The sequence below is a fragment of the Urocitellus parryii genome, chromosome 8 (assembly GCF_045843805.1).
Source record: "Urocitellus parryii isolate mUroPar1 chromosome 8, mUroPar1.hap1, whole genome shotgun sequence".
In the NCBI taxonomy this organism is placed as follows: domain Eukaryota; kingdom Metazoa; phylum Chordata; class Mammalia; order Rodentia; family Sciuridae; genus Urocitellus; species Urocitellus parryii.
Window position 1 is genome coordinate 48,582,304 of NC_135538.1, and position 20,898 is coordinate 48,603,201.

Consider the following 20,898-nt stretch of genomic DNA (forward strand, 5'->3'; position numbering starts at 1 on the left):
GCTTTGAAATGATCAGAGATACCATAAATATAAATTGTAATTATGAGTCTAGTAAATAGAAATACTGGAATAGTTAAGAAGTTTGTAAATGGTTTGAAATTCCTAGAAGGTGATGGTAAAAAGATGAAAGCAATAAAGGAAGACCAAATAGGTAGAAAAGTCATGCCTCTGTAAGGGATTCTGGGAACAGATTTAGAAAAAGTTGCCCCAATGGTCTAGGACCAATGCTATTCCATTCTCAGTTACCAAGTGGCATTCTATGTTTTAAAATCTAGCTACAATGACCATAATCACTAAACCAACCCTATATAGAATGATCATTGGGAATTAGGACTATTGCACTTGTGTAAGGAATGGTTGTATAGCCAGTGGCTCATTAGGAACACTAAGAGTAACACCACCTTTAAATATATGCTTTAAAATTACATGTGTGCTCCCCCAGAGTCCCTGAGACACCCTGGGTGCCTGAGTAGGACCCAGCCTGATGCTTCTTGATAGTCTCTTGAACAGTTTTTCAAAAAGATCAATGGCACTTTAAGTTGTGGCTGATGTCTGGCTTTGACCTTGTAGATGTTGAAGGGAAGTAAATGTATTAGATGAGTTATTAAGCACATGCTTCAGTTATTATCATAGTAAAAACAGCTCAGTCTCATGAAACTGTGAGGTGCTTTCTGTTTCTTAGCACTTAATTGCTTTCCTACTGAGTTTAGATAACAAGTCATTAATCTCACCATATCTCAGTGCATTGATTTAGATTTAAGAAAGTTACCCATGTTTCTTCATAAGCTTTTGTTTATGTGATAAATTTGAGACACCACCTACCAGATTTTTTTAAGCTGACTTTTAGCCTGAATGAGAACAGGAAAATTTGAACAGTATTCTAGGAATCAAAGAGAAATTAAGAAACCACTTTTGTGTGTCTTTTGTCAAAGCCAACCCAGAGGAGGCCTCTGTTTCCAAGATCTACTGCTGAGATGGAGAATCCATGATCAATTGTTCAATTTCATCTGGCCAATTTCAACTGTCAAGTATTTCTAAAAATATAGGCCTATGATAATAATACATTTGAGTTTTTAATAGCTTCCTTAGAATTTGCAGTTTATCATTATTGTTAATTATTAAGCATCTTGATGGTAGAGTGGGATGCAAGGATAATGGCTGTAGGATTAGAGCCACCAATGGCTAAGATGGAACATATTTGGACATCTGGTTCTCGGTTATAAAGGTATTTTGTATTTTGTAACTGCAAGTCACTATACAAATACCATTTACAAGAACCATTTTTATAATATTAAATTAATTTTTTCTGAAGGGTTGTGAAACTTAATATAGAAAAAATTCCTACCTCTTTTACTTAAAATGTATTTATAAGCATGTGTTTACAACAATAGCAGGGTTGTATCTTTCTAATAAAATAGTCAGGAATTATAATATCTGCTATTGATGGAGTGCTTGTTCTATGCTAGATCAGTTATAACAGATCTGTCTTAAGTCTTTAAAGCATTTCTGCAATGACATTTTGTTATTTTCCCATACAGTTGAGGAAACTGAAGCTTGAATATGTTAATAAATAGATTAGTAAGTTAGTAAATGGTAGAGCCACAATTAACATCCAGATCTATTTAGACTCTGATGCTCATACCCTTAACTTTTAGGGAAGCCAGAAGGTAATGAGTAAAAAGAAACATTCTCAAAACCAAAACAGTAATAATAGCTGCCATTTATTAATGTGCCAGGTACTGGGCTAGGTGCCCTCAGGGATTTAAATCCATCATCCTAATAAACAGCTCAAAAAGGTTCATTCATCTCAGGTTTTTCAAATGAATTAGATATTAATACTATTCCCATTTGCCTTATGAGGAAATTTAAAGTTCAAAGATATTGAGTTCCTGATGCAAGCTATCAAACCTGGTAAGAAGCAGAACTAAGTTGTCTGCTCTGGTCTTACTGAGTTCCAAAGCCCATATTCTTTCTATTATAGGGCAATATAAGCTAAAATATGTGTCTGAGTTATAAAATAAAGATTGTAGGCTATATCATTCTCTTAAATTATTCTTGGAATGATTTTAGTTTTATTTAGAAATTAATGAGATTTATGGTAGTAAGGAACTTTCAGAAAGTAAGTATTAGTTTAATTAATGTGCACTAGTTTGTTTATTCTACTACTGCCCATGTTTGCCTCAGTCAGATTTAACATTATAAATCCCATGTTCTCAGATCATATATCATATTCCAGAATTTCACTAAGAACCAAATAGTGAAAGCAAAGCTATTAAACTCGGGAAACTGCATCACAGATCTAAATGGCTGCTCTAAAATACTGCAGGTTACAAACACAACTGAATAGTTTTCATCATCATCTTTCAAAAAGCCTAGAGTGGCACTTTGCCTTCATTCATTAAACAAGTGTCAATTGAGTGCCAAGAGCTTTCATGGCTCTGTGATAGGGACATTGGCAATTAATAAGAACTCAAACCCCTGCCCTCCAAAAGCTTAATGGATTAATTAGGAAGGAAAAAGTAGCCACTGAACAACAAAAACCAAAATTATGTAACATCACAATAGCAAAATAAATTCTGTTTAGTAACAAACAACAAAAAAAGAGGCCCCCAGCTTCCTGATTGGAAGTGCTATGTGCAGAAATGGTCAAAAAAAAGGCCCCACAGAAAGAAGAAAGCTCCTGGATGAGCAAAGATGGAGAGCACTGGCCAGGTCAGCACTTGTAGTGGAGGCTGTGAGGCAACAAATACATTTATTGTCCTGAAGGTTGGAGCAGGAAACTGGAGAAGACTAGGAAAGGAGGTGAGGGGGCCAAAGCCTTTCATTCTAGTTAAAGACTCTGGCCTTTGGCCTCCAAGTGATGGGCAGTCATTGAAAAATTTTGAGCGGAGGAGTGGCATAATTAAAATAGTGCTTTAAAAAAGATTAATTTGGCAGGACTAGGCAGGATGGATTGGTGGAAAGAGAACAGAGCAAAGAAAGTGCTGCAATAAGTCAGGTATAAAGTGATGAGGTTCTGGACAGAAGTGACAATGGGAACAGGAAGCAAGAAATGAAAGTAAGAAATGGCATAAAGACAGGGGAGAAGGCGATGGCTCGATATGGGAGAGGAAAACAAAAAAACATGCTAATTTTAAATTCCATAATAGGAACCTTTTCTACTTAATGATACAGAGTCCATGAAACATTATATATCATATTCATAGTCAGCCAATGGATTCACAAAAGATCTTGCTTTTTTATTCAATGCATCATTTCTCTTGACAAAATCTACAGTATGCACCTGTATTTAAAAAGAAAGTAAATGCTATTATAAAATTGAGACAAGAATTTTAGCTTTATGTAGCCATAATGATAATAATAAACTAGTAATCATAACTATAGTTACAGGATGGCAGCACAATAAAATGAGTAAAGAAAAGTCACTCGACAATGATGCTTCATTCACCACTGAATTTCTAATTTCTTAGTTTAGCTGTTATATTTTCTACCAAATTGACTTTTTAAAAACTGTGAATTGATTAAGTGCAGATTGTTTTTATAAATGTAATTGTATGATTCCCTAGTAATCTGGGTTTTGTAATACCTTCCTCCCAAGATTAATTTAATTGTCTTCAAAATGTCTTTGTGTGATTATTTTACTTGTATAGATGGAAAAAACAGAGCCTTAGAGAAAATGAATTAGTGATTTATCCAAGGTAGTGTGAGATTTCAAGAATCTATCTTCTTTCTGTAAGCTCAGGGGACTTTACAGATAAAATAAGATTAAATAGCAAGCATTATTATTTTTAGTTGTCTATGTTTACTAAAAATATTGATTTCCAGGCAAATACAACCTTCTTCTCTACACACACACACACACACACACACACACACACACACACGATTGCATTAGTATATGACATATACTGTCAGCTACTTCAGAAAACAAGTGACATTTTAGTACTACTTAGATGCTGGTTTTAATGCATCAGGTAAAACATATTGTGGCTTCTAATATTAATTCATTCCCTACTTTGCATTGTTCAAAATATTTATGATCTAATATAGAGCAAAACATATTGTTATCCATTTTCCCCAGCTTTGATATAAAAGCATTCTTCAGCTGTTTTCTAGGGAGGGATGTTGTCAAAGTTTGATGGTAATTTATGTTGTCAGTCCATTAAGTTGATTTTATGGCAGCCAACACAACTATTGTCCATTTATGAGAAACCTGAGGACCACTCTAGGTCTCCACGAAGGCTCTTTGATACCTGCCCTCTCATATGGCTGACCTTGAGGGTAGTTGAGTTTGGTAATTTATGGCAAACACCATCTAGGAAGACCCATTTGCAAGATTCGCTGTCATTTAGTGCTAAATGATCATTGCTGAGTCCCGAGACAATCTGAGCTCCTGACAGAGCAATCCCATAAAAAATATTGCCTACCCACCCAGGTGTCCTTTCCAATTATCTGGAGTAGAAATTAATACTTTTAAAAGCTGCTAGTTTTTGAAAGGTTATTACAATTTATTCCAGCAGTTTCTTTTGCACATTATGATGAATTAGTTTATTACACCATTATTTTCCATGTCAGCTTTTTAGAAGATTGAACCATAATGTTGAAACATTAGTGTGAATGGCAAACATACTATTTTACAGCTGAGTAATATATTTCTTTGAGAAAAATGTGCTCAGTTTTTAATAACAGGTAATTTTATGTTTATGTTCTCTAATGCTGTTGTCAGGTATTATTTATTTCTGTTTGGTAAGAACTAGAGAACTTTCTTTTAAAATGTTAATGGTGGTTTAGACACATTTTAGAGTCATAGTAAGAATATATTACTTAAAAGTAGAAAATGTGAATTGGAAGTGTTTTCCCCTAAAAGCTAATATTTTCTAAGGTTTTTCCTGACGCTGATTTAAAATATAGTTACTGCCAGAGGGAATAATATTTCTGTTTTAATATTTTCTATAAATGTAGTGGGGGAAGGGATATCTTTAATTCATTTTCTGTCTTTTGAATTTTTTAAAAAATGAAACACCATTTTCTTAAATGATTTGGTACCTCATAAGTCACTTAAGTATTCAATAATGTTATAAAATAATACTAATTAGAATTAAAGTATTCTTTGATCATTATTCTTTATTGTATGTCTATTATGATAGTAAGAAAGCATAATTTTCTACTTAACCAGGTATAAAAAAATTCAATGTACTTCCATATGACAAAGATTGATAGACAAACCCTTAAAAGTTCTAAACATTATATTCACTTATATAGCAGATTTTTAGTGGTGTTGTTATTGGTACCAGAGATTGAACCCAAGGGCACTTAACCACTGAGCCCATTTTTTTGTTGTTGTTTTATTTTGAGTCTGTGCCTCACTAAGTTGCTGAGGGTGGTTTGGAACTTTCAATCCTCCTGCCTCAGTCTCCTGAGTCACTGGAATTGTAGCCATGTACCACCATACCCAGCTGAGCAGATGTGTTTTGAAAGCTGATTACATGCCAGACATTATAGAACTATGTGGAGTTGAGGTGTATCCATTACAATACTTTTTATAAATTTGCCTTTTTATTTCTGTTATTTTTAAATTTTTTAAAAAAATATTTTATTTTTTAGTTATAGTTTGACACAATACATTTATTTTATTTATTTATTTTCATGTGGTGCTGAATATCTAACCTAGGGCCTTGCATGTGCTTGGCGAGCGCACTCTAACACTGAGCCACAACTCCAGCCCCTATCCCTTCGGTTTTTAAAAAAGTCATATAACTCTACCAAATTCTGCCTCATGTGCAAACTGAGCTCAGAAGCAAAATCAGTAACATTGAAGATGCTTTACATGTGCCATTTCCAATCTAGTAAATGCTTGCCAAAGAAAAAATTATTTTGTTTTCTCATCAAACACATTTGTTTCTTGAGCAAACATTTTCAATATTGAAATATTTATTTTTGCTGATACGATTGGAACAAATGTTAGTTTTAGTAAAATTAAGATTCAAAACATTCCACAAATTTTTCCCATTGTGCCAGACACTCTCTTGATGATGTATTAAGCTGATAATATTAGAGCCAAAGTTTCTTGTGTGTAGAGGGAAAGGATAAAAATTTTACTGAAATATACCATACAGAATAATGTACACATCAGAAGTGTTGAAGCCCACTTGACTTTCACAAAGTGCTCACACCTGTGAGATCAGCCCCTGGATCACAAAACAAATCGTAAATATCTCAGAAGACACACTTGTCCCCTTCCAGTTGTTACTCCAGTCCCCCATAACCACACTCCCAATTTATGACAACATAGGTTATGTTTGGCTATACTTTGGAATTTATATAAATAAAACATGACTTCTTTTGCTCAGCACAGTATTTTTGAGATTCACCTACACAGTTGTATGTTGTATTCGTTTGTTCTCAACAATGCATCATATACTCCATCACTTAAATACATATTTTATGTACCCAGTCCACTGTTGATGATCAATGGGTTGATCCCAGTATGGGGTCATTGCAAAATTAATATCTCTATGAGCATCATACATATGTTTTGGTGAATGTAAAGCATTTCTATTGGGTCTATTCCTAGAAGTGCCAGGGCTGGGTCATAGGATCCATACAGATTCAACTTTCATAGATACATCCAGCCAATTTTTATAAGACTTGGTAATTCTTTATAGTTGTTAGTTATTTTTATTTAGACTCCAAGATTAAGAATAACTGGGAAGAACTGAATAATTTTTAGGTTTCTCTTGGGCCTAGAATTCTGTAATTCAGTACTTGTTTACAGTAAAGAACATTGGCAGATTTCAACAAAAAGCAAATGATAAGGATCTGCTGTTTGATTTTCTATCACATTTCTCTATTTGCATTTGAATCTGGATTTGACTATTAATGAGCATGAGCATTCACATTTTATGCCAAATAATGAAATTACAGTATCTGATGCAGAAGAGCTGGAAAATTTTTTGCTTTGTCCAATCATAAGCTTTCGTGTAATTCAGAACATTTATTTACCATGCTGGTAGAAATAACTAGCCAAATGCAAAATGGGCCCTTTCTTTAATGTTCTGGTTATCTTTACTGGAGTAGAATAGAGACTGTGAATATACATTCTTCAATAGGTTTTCATTGAACATATTTATCCAGTTTGATAATTTTTTTTATAGATTTGGAGGATTGCACAGAATCCTGGTTCTACCAAACTATTCATCTCCCTTAGCCATATTTTCTAAAAATAATAGACTCCGCCTTACAGTTCACTGTGAGAATGAAATAGCATGTGAAGCACTTTGCATGCTAATAACAAATAAATAAGGTGCATGTGATAAGTGATTAACAAACCTTCAGCGATGTTATTTTTGTTTTTCAATTTTAAGTTGACTGTTCTTCCAATTTCAGTCTAAAGACAGTAAAGGCTCTGCTACTTATAATTACTTAATGGATAGACAGATATTCTTTAAAGTCAATTTGAACTTTGCAAATATATTTTATTCTTTCTTTTACTTATGTTTCCAGAAAATATTTATTTGATACCTACTACCTACTAAGCACCAGGCAAGTCACAGAGATTCCACCACAAATAACCCAGATGCTGTCCATGGGCCCATGAAGCTGTTGAGGCTTCCAGGTTTCACAGGCAGGTGGGACCAGACATGGAGGGAGGGTTCAGTTGCTATGGGTTAGCACAGGAGAAGCACCTCACTTCAGGAAGGCTTCCTGGAGGAATTGACAGCTCAACTGACAGATGCAAAGGATTAAACCAGGTAAGAGAGGAGGAAGGAAAGTACAGGGACAAGAGGACCTAACTGAGGAAAAGCAAAGGAAATGTATCAAGAAGTCTTGCTGGAAAGACAGAGACCAGTCCATTGAGGCTTTATAGACTGGACTTTGCTCTTTATGGCCAGGATAATTAGAAGTTGTCTAATGGTTTTTAATTTAATTAGTTGGCAAAAATTGTGTATACTTGTGGTTCACATGTATGTATTATGAAATGATCAAACCAAGTTAATCAACATCTCTATCACCTCATATTTGTTTTGTTGTGAGAAGAGTTAAGATCTTCTTTTTTAGCAGTTTTCAAGTATGTAACATATGATTATTAACCATCATCGCCCTGCTGTTACTATGAATCTCCTGAACTTATTCCTTCTACCTGAAACTTTGTACTCTTTGAGTAACATCTTCCATTCCTCCACCACCATTCCTAAACCCTGGCAACTACCATTCTGCACTGGGAAGCCACTAAATGATTTTAAACTTGAGTATTTTAATCTAATTTGTGTATTAGAAGGACCAGTGTTGGTACAAGGTGAAAGATTGATTAGATGGAAATAAGACAGGGGGAAAGAAGGGAAGTTAGGCTGATGTTGAAATCTAGGATGAATGTAACAGCAAGCTGAATTCAGGTTTCATAATGGGAATAGGGAGAAGACAGATAGATGGCATTACCCTTGGAGACCTTGATCATATCTGTAATCCTGACTTGGAAAATGGGGTGGACACTCACCATGGTCACTGAAGGAAAGGATGCAGAAGAAAGAGGCCAGAAGTGGGAAACATGCATTCCAATGAGGCAGGTGAAATATTGAGGCACCCTTTTTATCTAAATACAGAAAACCTTATATATTACCTGAGCAGCTCCAAGTTTAGTAGAGCAATCTTAGCTGAAGATACAAGTAACAGTATTTGGAGCAGCAATGGACATAGGCAAGTTACTTAAGCAGAGCTTAAAGTGGGAAAAGATAGAGCTAGAGCAGAGGAAATTCCTTTATAAGGTAGAGGGTGAAGAAGAGGAATGTCAAAGGGCATTGAGAAGGAAAAGCCACAGTACGAAAATGTGAAGAGCATTGTTATCGAGATGACTAGTGGAATAACATGTTTTAAAAGAAAGAAATGAATAGTCAGTAGTGCCACATGCTGCCAAGACACAAAATAATATGAGTATTGAGAGTGTAACCACCAGATTTGGAAACAAGGTCTGTGGAAACTTTTCTAAGACGGGGTTAACTTTGAGCAAGCCAGGATACAAGAAATAAGTGGAAACACAAATATAAGTTAATGTAATTCCAGGTAAATGTGATTACTCAATAGCCATTACATGACCATATTATTAAGGTAGTTGTACTATTTATTATCCATTAAAATGCACTTTTGCAACTTAACACAGCTACAAAATACATTCTACTTTTGACCATAATAGATTTTTTATCACTAGACATTTTTTACCTTTAAATGTTCTTTAAAATAATATGAGTAGCTGGGCATGGTGGCGCACATCTATAATCCCAGTGCTTCAGGAGGCTGAGACAGGAGGAACACAAATTGGAGGCCAAATGCAGCAACTTAGTAAAATCCTGTCTCAAAAAATATATATATTTAAGAAGGACTGGGTTAAAACTCAGTGACAGAGTGCCCCTGGGTTTGGTCCCTTCTACTGCAAATAATAATAATAATAATAATAATAATAATAATTCATTTAATTTTAAAAAAATATGAATATATTCTATGAATACATTCTAATCCAGTTGTTGGAAACTTGACTTTTGGTGCACCTCAGTTGAGAATTCTGAGAAAACAGGAACAGAGTGGGAAAGAAGATCTCTTTAGAGTAATTTTTTTAAAAGACTTTTTTTTTAATATTGGAAAGAACAGGATGCTGATGCATAGCATAGAGGAATTTCAGCAAGAGAAGGATTCCTGTCCTTGCATATACTTATATGCAGAGTCAAACCCAGGGAATAAACTCTATACAAGAAAAGTCAGTGATTCATTATTGTGAGTTAAGACGGGACATGTTATAAATCACAAGCAGGAGAAGCCCAGTCCTGTTTTCCCTCTCCATTCCACTGAAAATTAATTTTCTTCAGGATTTTTTTCTTGGTAGCTGTTATTTACAGTATCGTCCTCCCAGACTAGCTCATTCATTTCTAAAAGCAGTTCCTGTTGGAACACCAGGGCAAAAACATAGCAAATTAGGGGAACTCTATGAAAGCTTTACCTCCACCTCGTCTATAAATGTTGGGTGTGTTTGTCATCCCATCTCACACCAAGCCTGAGCCCCATTTAACACATGACATTTGTATTTAGAAGAGATTTGAAAGGGACAGTGTTTAGGGAATTTTCCTTTAAAAAATATAGAAGGTCACTTGAGTGGATGGTAGAATGGGTCCTTTCATGAACTCTGCATCTTCACATAGTGGTTTGTTGCTTCAAGGGCAGACCTAAAAAGCAAGTGGTGTGGACTGTGGCTGAGCTGTACACAGCACCCCTTGCCCTGCTTTCAACCTCCCACAGCAGTGCCCCTCCATTCCGGATTGAGCTGAGGACCTACTTGCACACTGTGTTCTCATCTGATCTGCATCAGAGACATGAGGTCAACACTCTGATGATATCCATTTGACAAACATGCAAAGTCAGAATCTGAGAAATTAGGTAATTTCCCTTATTATACATCTAGGAAGACTTGTATTTAAACTCAGATTTTTCTCCAGTGGCCTGGTGGAACTAAAGAATAATGTGCTTGTATTTACTCTTTCTTTTCTTTCCTCCCCTCCCCCCCAAGGTTTGACTAGAGTCCACTGGTTTGATGAACAAAAGAATCATGTTTTTGTCGTATAATTCTACCACAAGCTTCACTTTACTAGCTTATTTTTTTCCTTTTTATTTATATCCTATTATTTATATCACTGCACACCACTTAAAATTGGGGGAGGGGTTGAAGAAAAGGCACTTAATATTTAGTCACGAGATAAAGTAGTCATTATCAAAATTTAGTATCATGATAAAATACGATATATAATAAACACATCAGTGTTAAACGTAAGAGATATCGTGCTACAAAATAATTAACATAAATTTGTTCCTCAAGGGAAAGGACAAGGCAAAGTCAAGAGGATAGACAGTGCCAAGGGCCTGGGAAGAGAGAGAGGAGCTGCGTTCTTTACAGCAGTCATGGGAGATTTTTCTTGTGAGCTGACATTCAACAGAGGTTGCAGGAAGCAAAGCCCACCTACCCCCAGCCAAAGTGCATCTCAGAAAAAGGAAACAGGACCATCAAATACGTGAGACAGGAACTTGCTATGTTTCTTCCTCAAGTGAGGAGACCAGATGGAGTAGATGAGGGAAAAGCAGAATGGCAAGAGACTAGTTCAGAGATTGTGACCTCGGGTTGTCTGAGTTGTAGGACCCTGTAAGCTGCCCAAAGGCTTTAGTCAAAGGTAGTAAGCAAGTCACATTTACAATTGATATTGCTTTAATACATGCAGTCCAAGTTTTGCCAGTTTTTGTCTCTTTTATAAGCCCTTTTACTTATAAAAAGTGCCAACTGAATAATTTGACCTGAAACAAAGGTGAAAAGTATCCGAAAATAAGCATGCTTCTACTCCCCCGTCCTCTCCACCACCTCCCAGGGCAGGCAGCAACAATTGATCATAGATATCTCTAGTCACATGGTAGTAGAGTTGGCCAAGAGATGAACAACTCCAAACATGGCCTGTAATACACAGATAGCTCCATCTTCTTATACTCCATCATTCCTTAATAGACTACCACTCAAAAGCCAAACCTCTGACATCTGAATTTGCCTTTGCTCCTGTCCACTTGCCCAGGAACTAAAACTCCCTGGCATCAACACTCATGATCCTGCTCCCTACTGAACCCCCATGACCCTCTTGCTTCCCCATTCCCCTAGGTAATTCCTCCCTGCTCATTTTTTTTGCCCATGTGGAAGGGCCTGAACACCCAAGAACACCAAAATAATCTTGATCTTTCCAGATCCTAGAGTCCAAATCTGCAAAATGAGTCTAACTTGACTCAAATTGCAGGATTATCTTAAGTACTGATAATAAAATGTCTATGGCTCATATTATATGAGTTCTTAATCTGATAGAATTAAAAAAAGAGGAAAAGAGGGATCAGGAACTTGAAATAGAAGAACACAGGTGGAAATTACTTACATTTGGAACTAGTCTCATAGTTTTGCCATAGTGACACCTCTGTCATACCTGCCTAAGCATGGAAGAGTAAACTAGATTAAAATGAAAGATAATGATGGACCAGAGCAAAAATGTGATCTCTCTACCAATATGGTGTGATGGGAATCTGCCTTGTTAACATGAAAATGAAGGTAAGTATCAGGCAGATTTTACTCTGCAGAGGGGACAGAATTTTTCAATAGGTGAGTCAGACAGAAAAGTATATCAATGAAAATATACACACAGACAACATTTAAGATATTTGGGAGTATAATGGAATTCCAATAGAATGTCAACATTTCAACATATGGTTATTTAAAGGGGATTACTGAAGATTATTCAGCTACCTGTATTGAAGTAGGAGGACTCAGACCAGGAACTGGCACTTCCCTACCAGCATGGAGCATACAGGAGGATATCTACCAGCTACTAGTATTCTAAGAAAGTCTAAACCAGAAGATGGAGCCAGTATCTGAATGGCAGCAATGAAAACGTTCTCACTACCAAGGTTATCAGGGTAATAAAGGGATATATGAATAAACAAGTAAAATAGAGCAACTGGTAATATTCAAGCAGATGTGGAGGGTTCCAACCATGGCTGGGGTCAGAGACAAGATTTCAGTTCCTGGTAGAATCACAAGAGAGGAAAGAGATTGGAGAGACTGGGTTTAGGTGAGCTGGGATTCAATCGCTATGACAGCTAGTATTAGGCAAACCAGAGAGCATGCATGTCATTAGGCAGATCTCCAAACAGATTCAGTTAACACAATTGGAAACCAATAAATCAACACTATGCAAAAGGTTTGCTATCACAATTCAAAGCACAGGCTGAAGCTCCTTGCAGTGAAGGCTCCATGAGGCTTAATTTTTACCTCCCTCCCAAACGGAAGGAACTGACTGGCTAAGGGTGCACTCAAGATTGCACCTACACTGGGAGAGTGGACTACAGGAAGAGAAAGTGTGTGGGTGCAGAGAACAGAGTTGGCACTGCTGACCCTCCAGCCTGACAAACTCTCAGCAAATCCATTATAGTCTCTGGATTTCCCTGGGCTACAAGATGTGATTCTGAGAAGAAAGATGAGAAAAGTAAATTTGTAAGTTGCCTGGGGATCCAAACTCTTCCTTCTTTATAAAAACCAGTTTGTGCTTAGTTCGGGCAGCAACAGAAATATTCCTAATCACCTAAAATTTTATCTGTGGCTAAATGTCCATGTAGAATGGTGTCCTCAAACTTTTAAAATTGTGTAGTCCTGCTAGGTCGCATGCCTGTAATCCTAACAATTCAGGAGGCTGAGGCAGGAGGATCACAAGTTTGAGACCAGCATTAGTAACTTAGCAAGCCCCTGCTAAGTTAAGTGCCCCTGGGTTGAGTCTGCAGTATTAGAAAGAAAGAAGGAAGAAAGAAAGGAAGGAAGAAAAGAAGGGAGGGAGGAAGGAAGGTAGAAGTAAATTGTGGAGTCAAAGTAAAAAAGAATAAATATGTGTTAATAGTAGTGCATTCTTAGAGAAGTGTATGTACAGGTACATTAAAAGACACAAGTTTCCACCATCTTCCAGTGAGATTCAAATCCTCATAAATCTTTATTCCCTTAAAAAAAAAAAAAGAAAGAACACAAGCATGCACTAGTAAAGAAAATTGCACACTAGTGTTGAGAATTGAAACTGAAATTTTATCTTGAATAAGTCAAGGAAAGTAAATTTAGAATTGTCAGCATACAATTAACCCAACCAAACAGAATAGGATAGAAGAATATTGGCTGAATGTGTTGAATCGAAAAAGAATGACCTTATAAATACTGGCACAAGAACTTATGTTTTTCTATTTTAATTTACAGTTTGCAAAGTGTTGATATAATTTTCTACATATTACATCATTTGATTGTGCCTTCTTTCGAAGGGGTTTTGACTATATTGGAATTTATAGGGCAAATGCTTATTCAGAAACAAATTGTTTATCTACTTACTACTGGCTTCCAGAGAGAGAGGTCGTGCAGTCCATTAGGCAACTGGAATCCAGTCCACCAGAAAGCTAATCAACAAGATGGCTAGTTACATTTATGAGTATTTCTTTTAGAGGCGTTTAGTTTCAATCCCACAGATGGTAGCTGCAGTCCATTAGTTTCTGAGCCAAGCTTTTCCATGTCCTATTGTACTTAGCAAGATTGCTATTGCAGCAACACAATTATTCCAAATTCAGCCCGTCAGAGCACCTAAAACAAAGCTGTGTCCTAACAATTTAATCCCAGCTCACCTTCCCCTTTATTGGGTAAACAATCAAACACCTGCTGAATTCTGTTCCACATAATGAGAACATCTGAGCAACAAAGATCAAAGAACACTGACATTTGATCTTAAAGCCAATATTGTAGAGCCCCATGACAGAAAAGATTTTTATTACAAGGTTTCGGATAGCTCTCCTGCAGGTCAAATCATGCCGCTCCAAATAAACAACACCAGAAAATTCTGACCTGACATGGTCAACTTGTAAGGCTCACGCCAGTCCTTTGCCCGGTCATCAACATTTTTTGATACTTAGCTCTATCAAAATCAGCCTTCTTTTGAATGACTTGAAAAATGGTCCTTTGAAATACACAGGGGCAAGAGAATATGTGCCTTCTGGTCTTTTTATTTATACTTTGAACAAGCTGTAAAAGTGTACAGTGAAAGGAAGTTCAGGATGTTTATCTTCCTAGTTAGACTGGCATGCCCACTTTCAAGAACAAGCAGAATATTTTGAGCTTTGAAAATGTCTGAGACACAATTTTCCAATGTAACTCACATAAGACACACCGACTGTCCCTACTGGGCTGTTTATCCTCTGCATTTATAATGAAATAAATGGGACCACACATGACAATGTGGCAATGCTTTCTTTCAGGGTTCTATTGTAATTACTGAATATGCCTCCTACACTATGCTATTACTCCTCTGAGCTTTTTATTTTAACATTGTTACACTATAGAGTGCAAATCTCCTTTCTTCTGTCCGATCACATCCAAACTGCTCATGAACCCCCCTATTCTTCACTACACTATGAGAAATAAAAATGAAGTAGGATGTTCCACTTCAGTCTTATCGAGGCCCAGTGGTAATAACAGTCCCCAGGATCTCTCTAAAAAGGGAACATCTACAATTTCTTATTATATGGAGTAAATACTTGTTTGGATATACTTAGTCAAAGGGAAAGGTAGGTCTCTAGTAGTTTATCAGATTGCTTTTTTGGAAAACTTTAAGAAGTCAAACACTGAACACCAGTGCTTTTGTGTTGTGTACAACTGGTGCCTGATGGAGTTTAATGGTGTTTTTTATAATGAAACTCTGTTGACAGAGTCTATGTGTCATCTAGCTCTGGATGAAGACCACAGTGTACATGATAGCAGCACAAGTTAAAACACACCCCTTGGCATTATGTAAAAATGTGGATGTGTAATTGATATGATTCTGCAATCTGTATTTGGGGTAAAAATGGGAGTTCATAACCCACTTGAATCTAATGTACGAAATATGTCAAGAGCTTTGTAATGTTTTGAACAACCAATAAAAAAAAGAAAAAAAAAACACTCCTTGGGACATCCAAAGTAATTAATTTTATTGGGACCATTGTTAAATTCTTTCTCTTTGTGAAAATATTGAGCAAAAGACTAGTTTTTAGTAAGAATATTTGATGATAGCCATGAAAATATAGTTAGCCACCCCCACTCCTTATAGAATACAAATCCTTTTAACTAAAAGTAACACTAACCAAGGTACCAGAGCATCCTTCTAACACTAATCAACTCATTTCCCTTTGAGCTAAGGTGTTAATCTAATCAAAAGGAAACTGTATTTTAAGACTGTCACTTTTTAATACTGAAGGATGTAAATTTGCTACAATTTTGGACAGTGTTTTAATTCATTCAAGGCTACTTTTGATTTAGTGATAAAAATTAGACTTTCATATGTATATATTGTGCTTTTATATGTGTGATTTTTTTAGGTGTGGTAATAGAACCCAGATTTAAAACTCCTGCTGACCTAAGAATGTATAATGTTTAGAAATGTGACTTTAGGCTACTTAGCACTGAAATTTCAAATTCAAATTATTCTATAGGTAATATCATATTTATCCTTGTATCAAAGAATAATCATGCTTCCATGCATTGGGATAAAGGAGAATGTATTTGCTATAACAAAGGAACCCAAAGTAACAGAAGCTTAAATAGAGGTAGAGTAGCCTCTACTATCTGAAATGCTTGAGACCAGAAGTGTTTTTGATTTTAGGTGTTTGGGGATTTTTAAATATTTGCATGTATTGAGTAAGATATCTTCGAAATGGAACCCAAGTCTAAGCATGAAATCCATTTATATTTCATATATAACTTAGACAAGAATAACAGATAATCACATAATAGTTTTTATAATTTTGTGCATGACACAAAAAGTTTTGTAGCATCAACTTTTCCACTTGTGGCAGCATGTGGCATCTGAAACTCAGAAAGTTTCGGATTTTGGAGCATTTTGAATTTTAGATTGTCAGGTTAGGGTGCTCAACCTATAGAAGTTTATTTCTCACTGACCTAACAATTAGGAGAAGCAGAAGTCCAGGTTGGTAGCATAACTGCTATCATTTCAAGAGCCAGAATCTTTCTATGATATTTTCAACCATCTTCATCTTCATGGTTCAAGCTAGGTCACTGCCATACCAGTTCCTGCCCATGGAGAAACAGAGACGAAAGGAAAGCAACATTCTTTTCTTTTTATTATTATTTTAATTACATATATTTAACGGTACATAATCATAATTCAATAAATGCATATAATGTGTAATGATCAAATCAGGGTAGTTATATTTCCATTGCCTTAAATATTTTTATTAACATGTATTAATTATACATATTCATGAGGTACAGTGTTAAGTGATGTGTAAGTTGCACACACCACTTCAGCTCACATTCTGTTAGTGAGAATTCAGTTATTTGGCTATGACTTGCTGCAAGTAGGGTCTGGAAAGGAATTTGTGCCAATTCCCATCTAAGTCTGTGCTTCTGGATAGTAAAATAACTATGTGCTGTCAAAGTCCTACCCAGTCTTTGAATCCTGCAAAAAGGCTCAAACGAGCTTTTCCATCAATGCAGAGATTGTCCTGTGTGCTGGTGACATAAAAGCAGTCGGGTTGTCTGGCTCTAACCGTGTAGACCCGGTGTATACTGTTACTGTGGGAATAGAATAACTGCTAAAATCTCCCATTCAGAAAAGAAAGATGGGAAACACATAGCAGTCCCTGATCTACACCAGTCATGACACCCTGTTGCTCAGGAACTTTAAAAACTCCTGCCCTTTCCTATGGTTCCTCTGCTTAGATCTTGAAGGACCTCCTTGGCCATCGGCCTCAATGGCCTCTAACATTACCATCCGGGATATTCTTCCTTGCCTATTATTCTCCTCAGCTGCATGTGAGGTGTGATAGAATATTCTCCTGTGAGGCCTAACACCGGAGCTGAACAATCACAACTTTTATGGACCAGACTTTTGCTTCCTTTAAAAACATTCTGTCAGCTTAGGCCAGCCAGCAGTCTCTCTGTAAGGGGCAAAGTTAGTTAATTATCTTATTTTCTTTGTAAAGGAATTACTATTCAACAATATTCTGATTTCCATATTAGATATCCTACTTAACTGTCTTTGTGATTGATCAGTAGGATAGAGCTCTCTACTGTCAAAGACTGCTTCTTGTAAACCATGGTTTAAAGAGAAGAGGCACATTAGGTGGAATCCCACCAGCCAAGCCCACACGGACCCTTGGGCCGAGCACGGGTTCTCAAAAGGGGAAGGAAGCGGTACAGTCCCATCCCCCACAGCGGACACTCCGCCGAGGCATTCAGCGGCCACCATCCGGGAAAGCTGAAGGATACACCGCCACTCTCCTTCAGAGTGCGACATCAAAACAGGTCGGTGTCATTCAGCTCACCCCCCAGACAGCGGGAATTCGCATAAAATCTCTCCTAGGCTTGCCGGGAGAGGGAGTATCAAGCTGAGCCTCCATACAGGCTAGTGGAAACCAGAGACACCTGACCTCCAACCCCTCCTCCCAGTAGCAGCCAAAAGGAAACCTGGCTAGCCAGCGCTGGGGGAGGGGCAAGCAGAAAAAATCAAAGTGATAGAGTGCCAGGGATCCCAGCAGCCTGCAGCAGGGCCCGGAGAGCCAGGCCAACTGATTCGCGTGGCCTGCCCTGCGGCTACAGAAGGCGTGGCGCCTCAGTGAAGCCATTAATTGGCAAGCAGGGAGGTTAGGGAAGGCCATTAGGTGGAATCCCACCAGCCAAGCCCACACGGACCCTTGGGCCGAGCACGGGTTCTCAGAAGGGGAAGGAAGCGGTACAGTCCCATCCCCCACAGCGGACACTCCGCCGAGGCATTCAGCGGCCACCATCCGGGAAAGCTGAAGGATACACCGCCACTCTCCTTCAGAGTGCGACATCAAAACAGGTCGGTGTCATTCAGCTCACCCCCCAGACAGCGGGAATTCGCATAAAATCTCTCCTAGGCTTGCCGGGAGAGGGAGTATCAAGCTGAGCCTCCATACAGGCTAGTGGAAACCAGAGACACCTGACCTCCAACCCCTCCTCCCAGTAGCAGCCAAAAGGAAACCTGGCTAGCCAGCGCTGGGGGAGGGGCAAGCAGAAAAAATCAAAGTGATAGAGTGCCAGGGATCCCAGCAGCCTGCAGCAGGGCCCGGAGAGCCAGGCCAACTGATTCGCGTGGCCTGCCCTGCGGCTACAGAAGGCGTGGCGCCTCAGTGAAGCCATTAATTGGCAAGCAGGGAGGTTAGGGAAGGCCATCAGGTGGAATCCCACCAGCCAAGCCCACACGGACCCTTGGGCCGAGCACGGGTTCTCAGAAGGGGAAGGAAGCGGTACAGTCCCATCCCCCACAGCGGACACTCCGCCGAGGCATTCAGCGGCCACCATCCGGGAAAGCTGAAGGATACACCGCCACTCTCCTTCAGAGTGCGACATCAAAACAGGTCGGTGTCATTCAGCTCACCCCCCAGACAGCGGGAATTCGCATAAAATCTCTCCTAGGCTTGCCGGGAGAGGGAGTATCAAGCTGAGCCTCCATACAGGCTAGTGGAAACCAGAGACACCTGACCTCCAACCCCTCCTCCCAGTAGCAGCCAAAAGGAAACCTGGCTAGCCAGCGCTGGGGGAGGGGCAAGCAGAAAAAATCAAAGTGATAGAGTGCCAGGGATCCCAGCAGCCTGCAGCAGGGCCCGGAGAGCCAGGCCAACTGATTCGCGTGGCCTGCCCTGCGGCTACAGAAGGCGTGGCGCCTCAGTGAAGCCATTAATTGGCAAGCAGGGAGGTTAGGGAAGGCCATTAGGTGGAATCCCACCAGCCAAGCCCACACGGACCCTTGGGCCGAGCACGGGTTCTCAGAAGGGGAAGGAAGCGGTACAGTCCCATCCCCCACAGCGGACACTCCGCCGAGGCATTCAGCGGCCACCATCCGGGAAAGCTGAAGGATACACCGCCACTCTCCTTCAGAGTGCGACATCAAAACAGGTCGGTGTCATTCAGCTCACCCCCCAGACAGCGGGAATTCGCATAAAATCTCTCCTAGGCTTGCCGGGAGAGGGAGTATCAAGCTGAGCCTCCATACAGGCTAGTGGAAACCAGAGACACCTGACCTCCAACCCCTCCTCCCAGTAGCAGCCAAAAGGAAACCTGGCTAGCCAGCGCTGGGGGAGGGGCAAGCAGAAAAAATCAAAGTGATAGAGTGCCAGGGATCCCAGCAGCCTGCAGCAGGGCCCGGAGAGCCAGGCCAACTGATTCGCGTGGCCTGCCCTGCGGCTACAGAAGGCGTGGCGCCTCAGTGAAGCCATTAATTGGCAAGCAGGGAGGTTAGGGAAGGCCATTAGGTGGAATCCCACCAGCCAAGCCCACACGGACCCTTGGGCCGAGCACGGGTTCTCAGAAGGGGAAGGAAGCGGTACAGTCCCATCCCCCACAGCGGACACTCCGCCGAGGCATTCAGCGGCCACCATCCGGGAAAGCTGAAGGATACACCGCCACTCTCCTTCAGAGTGCGACATCAAAACAGGTCGGTGTCATTCAGCTCACCCCCCAGACAGCGGGAATTCGCATAAAATCTCTCCCAGGCTTGCCGGGAGAGGGAGTATCAAGCTGAGCCTCCATACAGGCTAGTGGAAACCAGAGACACCTGACCTCCAACCCCTCCTCCCAGTAGCAGCCAAAAGGAAACCTGGCTAGCCAGCGCTGGGGGAGGGGCAAGCAGAAAAAATCAAAGTGATAGAGTGCCAGGGATCCCAGCAGCCTGCAGCAGGGCCCGGAGAGCCAGGCCAACTGATTCGCGTGGCCTGCCCTGCGGCTACAGAAGGCGTGGCGCCTCAGTGAAGCCATTAATTGGCAAGCAGGGAGGTTAGGGAAGGCCATTAGGTGGAATCCCACCAGCCAAGCCCACACGGACCCTTGGGCCGAGCACGGGTTCTCAGAAGGGGAAGGAAGCGGTACAGTCCCATCCCCCACAGCGGACACTCCGCCGAGGCAGTCAGCGGCCACCATCCGGGAAAGCTGAAGGATACATCGCCACTCTCCTTCAGAGTGCAACATCAAAACAGCGGACACTCCATCCAGGCAGTCAGTGGCCACCATCCGGGAAAGCTGAAGAATACACCACCACTCTCCAACAGCTTTCAACATTAAAACAGCCAGCAGCAGGACCCCGGAGATCCAGGCCAACTGATTCGCACGGCCTGCCCCGCAGCTACAGAAGGCGTAGCGCCTCTGAGAAGCCATTAATTAGCAAGCAGGGAGGTTAGGGACTGCCATTAGGTGGAATCCCGCCAGCCAAGCCCACCGCCCACGCCCGGAACAGGCCCAGCGATCTGCCAGCATTGTAGTCACGACACCCCAATTGGAATAGGGACAGAGCAGAGCCGCCT

The 20,898-nt window shown here is 39.8% G+C and overlaps 1 protein-coding gene and 1 long non-coding RNA gene across 5 annotated transcripts in view; one reads left to right on the forward strand and one right to left on the reverse strand.

The window, feature by feature from the left end:
* LOC113187325 (uncharacterized) overlaps nt 1–14,142 on the reverse strand; it is a 132,906-nt gene extending 118,764 nt beyond the window's left edge. The window contains exon 1 of the long non-coding RNA XR_013344172.1: nt 13,925–14,142. This is a non-coding gene — a long non-coding RNA (uncharacterized LOC113187325). The remainder of the gene's footprint in view (nt 1–13,924) is intronic.
* Hs3st5 (heparan sulfate-glucosamine 3-sulfotransferase 5) overlaps nt 1–20,898 on the forward strand; it is a 159,191-nt gene that overhangs the window by 49,218 nt on the left and 89,075 nt on the right. The window contains exon 1 of one of the 4 annotated variants that reach the window (XM_026395066.2): nt 12,623–13,054. The exons of the other annotated variants lie outside the window; for them this stretch is intronic. The gene's annotated coding sequence lies outside the window, so the exon portion shown is untranslated. Of the gene's footprint in view, nt 1–12,622; nt 13,055–20,898 lie in introns of those variants that run through there. 4 annotated transcript variants of the gene reach the window in all.